Raw genomic sequence first — 12,072 nt, 5'->3', positions numbered from 1 at the left:
TCCATGATTTTGACCCAGTGACAGTGAAGGACTGTTGATACAGTTGCAAGATAGGATAATGGTTGGACTGGAGGGCTACAGGTGTTCTCACGCTTTTGTTCTCCTTGTTCTTCTGGGTGGTAAAGCAGCACAGGTTTGGAAGATGCTGTCGAGGAAGGTTGATAAGTTGCTACAGCACATATATGGTACACACTGCTACACACATCCTTATTCCTCAAGTTTCAAATGCGGCCCAATTGACAGCACATCCCTAAATTAGAAAGTTGTGGGTTCAAGCCCCACTCCATTGTCTCAGCACAAAGCCTTAGACTGATATTCCTGTGTTTTGAAGGAGACTGCACTGCTGAAGGTGCTATTTTTCGAATGAGATGTTTAAAGTAAGGTCGCGTGTCCTCTCAGGTGGATATAAAAATTTTGATTATATTATTCTGCAGAATAGCAAGGGAGTTATTCTCAACATCGTGGCAAATATTTATCCCTCAAATCAGCATTACAGTGCTGCTATGGGAGCTTGCTGCCTATAAATTGGCAGTTAGTGGCTACACTTAAAAAGTAAAATGTTTGGGGCACTTTGAGGTTATGAAAGACACTACAGAAATGAAAGTCTTTCCTCCCTTTTATTTCTGCCTTTCCTCTCACGCCATTTCCCCGATTCTGCTCTTGGTTAAAACCAGGAACAAAAACAAAGATGCTGGAAAAGCTCTCAGCAGATCTGGCAGCATCTGTGAAGGAAAAAACAGAGTTAACGTTTTGGGTCTGGCGACCCTTCCTCAGAACTGATGCTGGCTGGGAAAACTTCAGCTAATATGCAGAAAACAGGGAGGTGAGTGGGGTAGGGAGTAAATGATAGGTTTTCCCAGCCAACATCAGTTCTGAGGAAGGGTCACTGGACCCGAAATATTTTTTCCTTCACAGATGCTGCCAGACCTGCTGAGCTTTTCCAGCAACTTTGTTTTTGTTCTTGATTGACAGCGTCCGCAGTTCGTTCGGTTTTTATCTTGGTCAAAACCAGTTGTATCTATAAACGTTTCCGGTTCCAATGGAAGGTCACTGGTCAGAGTCATAAAGTCATACAGCATGGAAACAGATCCTTCGGTCCAACTCCTCTGTGCCAAACAGACATCCCAATCTGACCTAATCCCATTTGCCAGCATTTAGCCCATATCCCTCTAAACCCTTCCTATTCATATACTTATCCAGATGCCTTTTAAACATTGTAATTGTACCCACCTCGACCACTTCTTCTGGCAGCTTGTTACGTACACTCACCACCCACTGCATGAAAATCATTGCCCCCCAGGTCCTTTTAAATCTTTCCCCTCTCACCTTAAACCTATGCTCTCTAGTTTTGGACTCCCCCACTCCAGGAAAAAGACCTTAGCTATTCACCCTATCCATGCCCCTCTTGATTTTATAAATCTCCATAAGGTCACCCCTCAGCCTCTGACACTCCAGGGAAAAAAACCTCACCCTATTCAGCCTCTCCAGCATCTCTCTACAACTCAAAACCCCCAGTCCCGACGACATCCTTGTAAATTTTTTCTGCGCCCTCTCAAGTTAAACAACATCATTCCTATAAAAGGGCAACTGTACGCAGTATTCTAAAAGTGACCTCACCAATGTCCTATACAGCCACAACATGACCTCCCAACTCTTACACTCAATATTCTGACCAATGAAGGCAAGTATGCCAAACGCCTTCTTCAGCACCCCGTCTACCTGCAACTCCGCTTTCAAGGAACTATGTACCTGTACTCCTAGGTCTCTTTGTTCAGCAACACTGCCCAGGGCCCTATCATTAACTCTCCAGGTCCTCCCCTGGGATTGCCTAACCTAAATGCAACATTTATCTAAATTAAACTCCATCTGCCACTCCTTGGTCCATTTTCCCATCTGATCAAGGCCCTGTTGAATTCTGAGATAATCATCTTCACTGTCCTGTATATCACAAATTTTTGTGTCATCTGCAAACTCACTAACCATACCTTCTATATTCACATCCAAATTTTTTACATAAATTACAAAAAGCAATAGATTCAGCACTGTGCCTTGTGGCACACCGCTGGTCACAGGCCTCTAATCTGAAAATCAACCCTCTACCACCACCCTCTGCATCCTACCTTCAAGCAAATTTTGTATGCAATTGGCTAGCTCTCCCTGGATCCCATGTGACTTAACCTTACTAACCAGTATATCATGCGGAACCTTGTCGTATACTTTATTGAAGTCCATATAAACAAGGTCTACTGCTCTGCCTTGATCAATTTTCTTTGTCACCTCTTCAAAAAACTTAATCATATTTGTGAGACACAATTTCCCATGCACAAAGCCATGCTGACTATCCCTAATAAGTCCTTGCCTTGCCAAATGTATGTAAATCCTGTCCCTCAGAATTCTCTCCACACTGATGTAAGGCTGTCTGAAACATTAACTTCATTTTTCTTTCACGGATGCTGCTTAGTCTGCTAAGTACAAAATACAATATTTTGTATGATTTCATATTTCTTGCAACCAATGTATTTTGCTTTTGTAGAGTTCAAGCAGAGAAACATATAGCTTGGGAGAAAGGGGAATAGAATCAATGTATCCCTACAGTGTAAACAGAGGCCATTCAGCCCATCGAGTTTGCACCAGCCCTCCGAAAAACATCTCACCCAGACCGTGTCACCCCAGCCTATCCCCGTAACCCCATGTTTACTATGGCTAATTCATCTAGCCTGCACAACCCTGTACACTGTGGCGCAATTTAGCATGTCCAATCTACCTAACCTGCACATCTTTGCACTGTGGGAAGAAACCGGAGCATCCAGCGAAAATCCATACACAAACTGTTTCAATCTGAGTGAGAAAGAAGTCCATGAGCTTTCCATATGTTGCAGGTGAGAATGGAGAAGAGTTTGAAAAGATGGTTGGGCATGATGGAGGAACCTGAGGAGAGTTACCTTTATCTCAAGTCTTCCCACACAGCAATGACTGGTACCTGGTTATAGACAGCTAACCAAATCATGCTCTGATACATACAGTTTGCAACCCTTGCACGTGAGGAAACAGAAGCTATTAAAGAGGAATGACCAGGATAGAAATTCCCATTGTTAGCTGTAGCTTAGGTAAAGTTCACTTAACTCATTCCTGGATGATAGGTTTTTTTAAACAAAGAAAGGCTGGACCTATACCCATTGGAATTTAGAAGAATGAGTGGTCTTCTTGCTGAAACATTTAAGATCCTGAGGAGACTTGAGGGGTTGGAATCCAGGAGGACGTTTCTTGTGGTTGGGAAGACAAGAACTGGTTCAAGGATAAGCGGAGTACCTTTTAAGATGGAGACAGGGAGACACTCCTGACCCATAGACTGCAATCTGTAAGAATAGGTGACAACACCACCACCATAATCCTTGACATTGGTGCCCCGCAAAGCTGCGTACACAGACCCCTACCGTACTCCTTATACACTTACAACTGTGTGGCCAAATGCAGCTCCAGCTCCATTGTTCACTGTTCACCACAGCACCATTGTAAGTAGGATCTCAAACAACGAGACAGAATACAGGAAACTGACTGAGTAAAAACCGGAAGAACTGCAGATGCCGTAAATCAGAAACAAAAACAGAAATTGCTGGAAAAGTTCGGCAGGTCTGGCAGCATTTGTGGAGAGAAATCAGAGTTAACGTTTTGGGTCGAATGACCGTTCCTGCTGAGCTTTTCCAGCAATTTCTGTTTTTGTTGTTGTTGAATGAGAGTGAGTGCTTAGCGGCATGGTGTAAAGATAACAATCCCTCCATCAATGTCAGCAAAACGAAGCAGCTGGTCATTGACTTCAGAAAGCAGAGTGGAGGGGATGCCCTTTTCTGCATCAATGGTGCTAAGGTGGAGATGGTCAACAGTGTCAAGTTCCTGGGAGCGATGACCACCAACAATCTGTCCTGGTCCACCCACATTGATGCAACCATCAAGAAAGCACAACATCCCTACTTCCTCAGGAGGGTAAGGAAATTTGGCACGTCCACAAAGATTCTCACCAATTTTTATAGTTGCACCAATGAAAGCATCCTATCTGGATGCATCACAACATTGTACGGCAACTGCTCTTCCAAAGACCACAAGAAACTAGTCATGAACATAGCCTAGTCCATCACGCAAACCAGCTTTCCATCCATTGACTACTTTTATATTTCCCACTGTTTCGGGAAAGCAACCAACATAATCAAAGACCTCACCTACCCCAGTTATACTCTCTTCCAACCTCTCCTCTTGGGCAGAAGATATAGAAGTTTGAATACACGCACGAATAGATTCAAGAACAGCTTCTTCCCCGCTGTTATCAGACTTTTGAACAGATCCCTGACATCTTAAGTCTGATCTCTCTCTCTCTCTGCAACACTGTATTCTGCACTCTGTTCTACTACCCTGAAGCACTTTGTATGATATGATCTGCTTGTATAGCTTGCAAAACAACACTTTTCACTATAACTCAGTACAACAATCAATCAATCAATCAAGTGGCAGAAATAAGCTCAGGTAATTGCTGTCCCAGCCCAACAAGATATGACCAAGATTCACACGCTAATTGCAGGACCCTTCAAGACACCTTATGAAGGAGGTTTTTTTTCCTTTTCTCTTTTGCTGCTGTCCTGACAATCCAATCCATTCATTAAGGGTCAACGTCATTAAAATTAATTCAATGCAGGGCTCTTACTCCAGACCAGGATGAGTATTCCACCCAGTCAGTGAGGCTGACTCCAGCACAGCTTTGTTGGATGTAAAGGACAGGACAGTGTGCCTGCCCATTCTACCAATCAGCCCTCAGTGCATTAAGAAGTTTCTCTCTCACTCATTTTTAATCATTCTGAGAGTGGCAGGCATGCTTTTGGCTGTCAAGGTTCCATGTTCTGGCATTTGACAGCACCTTCCAAACCCAGGACCTCTACTCCCTAGAAGGGCAAGGGCAGCAGATACATAGGAACACCACCCCCTGCAAATCCTTCACCATGCTGACTTGGAAATATATCACCATTCCTCCAGTGTCACTGGGTCAAAATCAAAGTAACAGCATTGAGACAGTACCCTCATCATGTAGATGAAGGCATATGTGGTACAGGCAGAAAAGTAGAGTTGAGACCATAACCAGATCTGCCCATGATTTTTTTAGAATGGTAGAGCAAGCATGAAGGGCTGATTGGCCTACTCCTGCTCCAAATTCTGATATTCCTTTGGGAGAACATCAAGGCTCTGCCATGTGAAAAAAGGTATGAAAGATAAAGATATAGGAATATTTGTAGCAAATGTAGGTTGAAACAATAGACAGTAGAAAATGCATTACAAGGGGGCATAATTTTAAAGTCAAAAGCAGAAGGTTCAGAGGCGATTAGGCAAAAACTGTTTCGTCTAGAGGGTGGTGAGGATCTGGAATGCACTGCCCGGGAGGGTAGCTGAAGGCAGGAAACCTCAACCTTTAAAACGTACTTGGACAAGCGCGTGAAGTGTCATAACATTCAAGGAAAGTGAGACTAGCATACGTAGTAGTATATTTTTGGTGATGCAGACTCGACGGGTCAAACGGCCACCTCAGTACTGTATTATTCAATGAAAGCAAGAATGGGGATTACTGAGCATTACCAAAGACAACAAATGGGTTAGGCGAATACAACTGTATTGCTCTAACGTGGTGGAACTGAACCTGCTGAACAACAAAAATCTGTTAACTTGGAGTATACTTAACAGGATATGTAAGCCAATAGGTGCACTACTAAAGAGTCACACTTAACAGCAGCCAGCACTAGCTGCGCTACAACTGGCCCAAGAGCCTGAGCTTCAGAAGGAGATAAAAGTAAAATTTTCTGGGACAAGTGGAATGCTATCCATGATTTAATACCCTATTGCATGCCGACATATGGCCCATGTGTAAAGAAGGCTTCCTGGGTGAGTTCCTCCCACACTGTTGAACACTCCAATGTACACCAGTGACTCCAGTGAGAATCACATCAGAGTTTGCTGCTCAGATTCTCACATTTATAATGAGCTCATGGAATCACAGAATCTCTACACTGTGGAAAAAGTTCACTGCATCTGCACTGTCCGTCCAAAAAGTATCCCAACCAGACCCAGCCTCCCTTCCCTCCTCCATATTTATTGTGGCTAACCCACTTAGCCTGCACATCCCTGGATAATACAGGGCAAACTAGCATGGCCAAAGCACCTAACCTGCATAAAAACCAAAAGAACTGCGGATGCTGTAAATCAGGAACAAAAACAAAATTGCTGGAAAAGCTCAACAGGTCTGGCAGCATCTGTGAAGAAAAAAACACAGTTAACGTTTCGAGTCTGGTGGCCCATCCTCAGAACCCAGTTCTGCCAGACCTGCTGAGCTTTTCCAACAACTTTGTTTTTGCACCTAACCTGCACATGTTTGGAGTGTGGGAGGAAACCAGAGCACCCAGGAGAATACCATGCAGACACGGGGAAAAAGTGTAAACTCCACACAGACAGTTGCCCAATGTTGAAATTGAGCCTAGATCCCTGCAGCTGTGAGATAACAATGCTAACCACTGTGCCACCATGTTTCTAAATTTGCAAAGCAAAATAGAAATTGCTGGACAACTAGCTGCGAACAAAGGTCAGTGGACTGGAAATGTTAACTCTGCTTTCTCTCCACAGGTACTGTCAAACCTGCTGAACTTCTCCAACAATTCCAATTTTTGTTTGACATCATGAGCATCCACAGTTCTTTGTTTTATGCAAAGAGAAAACATTGTCTCGATCAGGACACTACAGCAAAGGGGCTGCAAAGATTAGCAGCACTAAAACATTTATACCAAACCTTCTTTGCCAAAAATCATCACAACAGATGCAGAAACAAAGTATGAGAGATACCAGAGGGTTGGTCAAAGAGATGTATTTTAAGTACATTCTTAAAGAGGAAAGCTCAAGAAGATTGTGGGCCGAGACTAGGAGTTTGGCTCTACCATGACCCCACACTACAGAAACTGTGGCAAAATTGTGCTTGGATTTGAATATCAATCAAAACGCAGAGATACATGCTAAAGTGTTGGAAACCTTTCCGTGTTTGTGACAAGCTGACTACTCTGTAGTCATTACATACCAGATTTAAAAAATAAAGAACAATCATTTTCAGATTGCTATTATTGCTATACAAACTATTTTAATTAAAAATGAACAAACTCCATCCTGTTTTCCCCTAATATATTCCTTGAAAGAACAAAATATTCTGAATAGTTCTGCTAAAAGCCCAACTGTCTCATTAGAACTGAGCCTATGGAATAAAGGAAGTATGTCCACTGATTCATACATACTAGTGAACCATTTGTTGATCAATATTTATTGCTAATCTGTTAAAATGCAACAATGTAAACTCATGAACAGCATGCATTGGGGCCCACATTAAGAATTTGGTATTTTTGAAATTATGCATGATCCTCCGTTTGTATATACCTCCACCCTACTTAGGGGTCTTCAGGCCACAACTTTATCTATAACTAAAGACTGAGATTGTTTATCTACTTAAGCCAAATTCTGAATCCATATTCCAACGTTGCAGATAGACTTTATTTGGTAAAAGATTAGGGCAAAGAAAAAACAAGATAAAACTATAAAAAGATTTCAGAAGTAATTTAAACCCCAGGGTTCAGACAATGGCAGTAAGTCACAGAAAATGCACTCGCCAACTCTTTCATTCAACTCCTTGTTGCTAATGCTTCCTAGGTACCCATCTCTAATATATTTTTCAACAAACCACATCCAGAAAAAAATCAAATACCAACTAATATAGGTAATGATTCTTTACATTATCTACATTCTTTTTGATACACCCACCGCAACACCACCCTCCCACCCCACCCCACCCCCCACCCGCCATCACATTGGTAAACAAGAACTATAACTACTAGGAATAATTGTGTTGCTAAGGTGTTACTTTAACCTTGGTGGTGGTGAACATTTACAAACTCGTAATTTTGCTTTTACTGTTTAAGTGAGTCATAACTTTGTCTCCTCTCCCCAGTTTACCAAAGCTCATAAGACCAAAAGATGTAGGAGCAGATGTAGGCCATTGAGTCTGCTTTGCCATTCAATTAGACCATGATAATTCTCGACTCCACATTCCCTTTCTCCATAACCCTCGATTCTCCTAACTAATTAAAAACCCATCTGAGCCTTGAATATACTTAATGACCCAGCCTCAACAACCCTCAATGTTAAAGAATTCTACAGATTCGCTTACCTAAAAAGAAACTCCTCCTTACCTGTCTCTTCAACGTGCAATCCCTTTTTCTGAGATTATGCCCCCTCATCCTAGACTCTTCCACAAGGGAAAACAACCTTTCAGCATCTACCCTGTCAAGTCCCCTAAAAATCTTTTACGTTTCAATATATCACCTCTCAATTTTCTATATTCTATGAGTACAGGTCCAATCTACTCAACCACTCAACATAAGGCAGTCCCTCCATACCGGGGATCAGCCAACTAAACCTTCTCTGGACTGCCTCCACCACCAGCACATCTTTCCTTAGATAAGAGGCCCAAAACTTTTCACAGTATTCCAGCTATGGTCTGACTAACATCTTGTATAGGTTTAGCACGATTTTGCTATTTTCTATTTCATTCCCTTTGAAATGAAAAAGTTCAACATTCCATTTGCTTTCCCAATTATTTCATGAATTGGTATGCTAGCTTTTTGTATCAACCTCATCACTTGCCTTCCTACTTTTGTTTTGAGTCATCTGCAAACTTGGTTATCATGCATTCACAGTCCTCATCCTAGTTGTCAAGATATACTGTCTATGACTGGTTTCAGCACTGACCCCAGTGGCACACCACTAGTTAGTTACAGATTGCCATCCTGCCATCTGTTAGCCAATCCTTTATCCATGCAAATATGACCAAGGACAAAATACAAGAAAAGGTTATTTGAAACAACTTAATTTATACAGAACAGCACGAACAACAGTTTGGCAGACAAAGGAATGGATAATGGAGACCATTAGTTATTAAAATCCCAAGAACTGCACATGCTGGAAATTCGAAACAAAAAGAGAAATTGTTGTAAAAACTCAGCAGGTCTGGCAGTATCCATGGAGAGAAAGTAGAATTAATTTTCTCGTGATCCTTCTTCAGAACTGATTGTAGCTGGAAAAATATTAGTACGTATGGTCTGGGGGGGAGGGCGAGGGGGGGGGGGGGGGGGAGAGAGAGAGAGCGAGAGAGAGAGCGAGAGCGCGAGAGAGAGCGCGAGCGAGCGAGAGACAGCGAGACCGAGATGTAAAAGATAGGTGGAGAAGGACCCAGAGAGACAAAAACAGATGGGTAGACGAAGAAATGGGTAAAGGTCAGCCTGGGAGACATTTAATGGTCAACAACGGGTTGTTTGTGGCAACAGCACATGTGGTGATAAGGCCTGGTGTTTGGGGGTTCGGGCAGGACATGGGAGGTGTTCAAATCCTAAAACTGTTGAACTCGATATTGAGTCCAGAAGGCCACAGGATTCCCAAGCGGAAAATGAGGTAGTCTTCTTTCAGCTTACGCTGAGTTTCACCGGAGCACTGCAGCAAGCCCAAGACAGAGATATTGGCCATGGAACTCAGTCGTGTGTTGAAATGGCAGGCAACGAGAAGCTCAGAATCATTTTTGCGGAGAGAACGTAGATGCTCTGCAAAGCAGTTGCCCAGTCTGCGCTTTGTCTTCCTATGTAGAGGAGACCACATTGTGGGCAGCAAATACAGTCACCTAGATTGAGTGAACTTCCAGTAAATTGCTACTTCACCTAGGTGTGTCTGGGGCCTTGATAGTGAGGAGGGAGGAAGTAAACAAACAGGTGTTACACCTTGTGCGAGGAAAAAGGTTCTGATCAGCATTGCCAAAATAATTCAATCTCAGTCAAAAGAAATTACTTGAGACAATTGTAGCATGTGAAGAATTCTGAAAAAAAGCCACATATTCTTATAAGAACCTTGAAAATCATGGATCAATAAGGGAGTCCGAAAAAAGAAAAAAAAGACACATGTCAGAATGTTTTCACTCTATCAGCAACAGTATTTGTTTTAAAACACTGGTTTCATTAAAAACTTGCCCTTTACTATAAAGTGAAAAACAGAATAAAAAATACTGATTGGTGATGAAAGGTTATTGACCTGAATTATTAGCTCTTCTTTATTGACCCATGGGCACTGCCTGAGTTCTTGAATATTTGCAACATTTTCTGTTTGTTTCAGATTCACAGCATCTACAGTATTTTGCTTTTGCAAAAGCATAAGTAACAACTCCAAATGACCCAGGACATGCTTTTAATCTCAAAGTCTGACTACAAAATTCTTATCTCTGCTAGGTCATCAGCACTGGGAGAAAGAATTGAATGGCAAATCAATCAGAGTACCCCCAGCAGATAACAGAACAACACTGAGCAAATCATTACCAGATCACCGCCAAACTGGGGAAACGTCTTGTGTGAAAATTAAGCCACTTCTTAATTTATTTTAAGAAAACAAACTAAAGTACTCTGCACATTTTCCAAGTTTTAGGAGGGAATAGCAGAGATTGATTGTACGATGCATTAACAACACTGCCTGTGACTGAAACCCAAATGTAATTATTGCCCACAATGATAGGATGAGTAATTTAGATAGGCTCTATTTAGATTCGTGTGGCACAAGTCCAGAGTTGAAAGGATGGCAAATTGTTGGAATGATTATAAGGCTGGTGTCCAGGTGTATCGCGGAATCTTTGTGAAATCTACTATTTTACAATATAAATGTAAATATAGCTCAAATCTAACTTTATATCTTACTTACACTCTAACGAAAATGAAGGTCTACCTGAAAGATCACATGATTCAACACACAAAACTAACAATCAAAAGGAAATTAGATAAATAAAGGGAAAGAAGGAACAGCAAATGATATGAATTCGATTTCAAAAATTCATTTATGGAATGTGGGCATTAATAGCTGGCCAGTATTCATTGCCAATCCTAACTTCCCTGTGAATGGATGGCTTGCTAGGGCCATTTCAGAGGACAGTTATGAATCAACCAAATTGCTGGATCTGGAATCACATGGATGCCAAACCAGGCAAGTATGATAGATTTTCTTCCTTAAAGAACCAGATGGGAATTTAGAACAACCAACGATTACATTGCCATTTGGCCAGCTTTTTTATTCCAAATACGTTTATTCTATACCAAAGAGGCAGCACAAGCCTAATGGGGCTAATGGCCTCTTTTAGGACTGTATGATTTTATGGGCTTATCATGAGCATTGATTCATTGTTCTTTGTAAACCGACAGAAGAAAGAGGAACAGGAATACGCACTTTAGCCCCGTAAGCCTACTTCATCATTTAATATGATCATGGTTGATATCATATTCACCTCAACTCAATACGGACTCAATTAAATTCCCTATGCACCCTTATTGAACCTGTTATGCCTGGCCCCTTTATACAGCTGGTGAAACTAGTAGGTATTATTTGGGATACACAAATACTCGTCAAAGAGAGAACAAATACTTCAAATCCAATACAATGTGCATACTTATTTTAACCAAATAAACAGGGAGAGAGACCAGGTCATCCAAGGCTGTACAGTGTAAGTCATATATGGCATACTGCTTTGCTCATGTTTTGTCCATTATATCGTGGGTTTATATTAATTTACTGCCTTTATATTCTTAAAGTAACAGGTTCTATGTGCTTAGCTGCAGGCCAGCAGAAAAATTCATGGGCTCACTGGTATGGAACCGGTTATGGTACTGGAGGTGCATCAAATCCCATCATGGCACCTTGTGAAATTAAATGCAATAAATCTGGTCAGTGCATATTGAGACAAAAGTGCGTGAAAACTGCTAGATTGTTTTTGACAGGGTAAGAAAATCTGCATATAACACCAATCTCATGGTATCTGGGGTCTATTGTTTCGTTCACTTACAGAATGTGGACAGTTGGCAATCCCACTTTTTCCTGCCCATCTCTAGCTCTACAGAGATACAAGCAGGTAGAATGCTTGGTCATTTCAGAAGGCAGTCAGGGAAACAGAAAAATAGGGAGACTGCAAAGCATACGAAAGCTAGG

The 12,072-nt window shown here is 41.7% G+C and overlaps 1 long non-coding RNA gene across 2 annotated transcripts in view; it reads right to left on the bottom strand.

Moving 5' to 3' along the window:
- Positions 1-11,775, bottom strand: part of LOC125486790 — a 32,140-nt gene extending 20,365 nt beyond the window's left edge. The window contains exon 1 of one of the 2 annotated variants that reach the window (XR_007265403.1): positions 11,732-11,775. This is a non-coding gene — a long non-coding RNA (uncharacterized LOC125486790). The remainder of the gene's footprint in view (positions 1-11,731) is intronic. The other variant, XR_007265404.1, reaches the window with a different exon arrangement.
- Between the last annotated feature and the right edge of the window lie 297 nt (positions 11,776-12,072).

The sequence above is a fragment of the Rhincodon typus genome, chromosome 33, assembly GCF_021869965.1.
Source record: "Rhincodon typus isolate 14 chromosome 33, sRhiTyp1.1, whole genome shotgun sequence".
In the NCBI taxonomy this organism is placed as follows: Eukaryota; Metazoa; Chordata; class Chondrichthyes; order Orectolobiformes; family Rhincodontidae; genus Rhincodon; species Rhincodon typus.
This window is presented reverse-complemented; position numbering and strand designations above follow the sequence as displayed.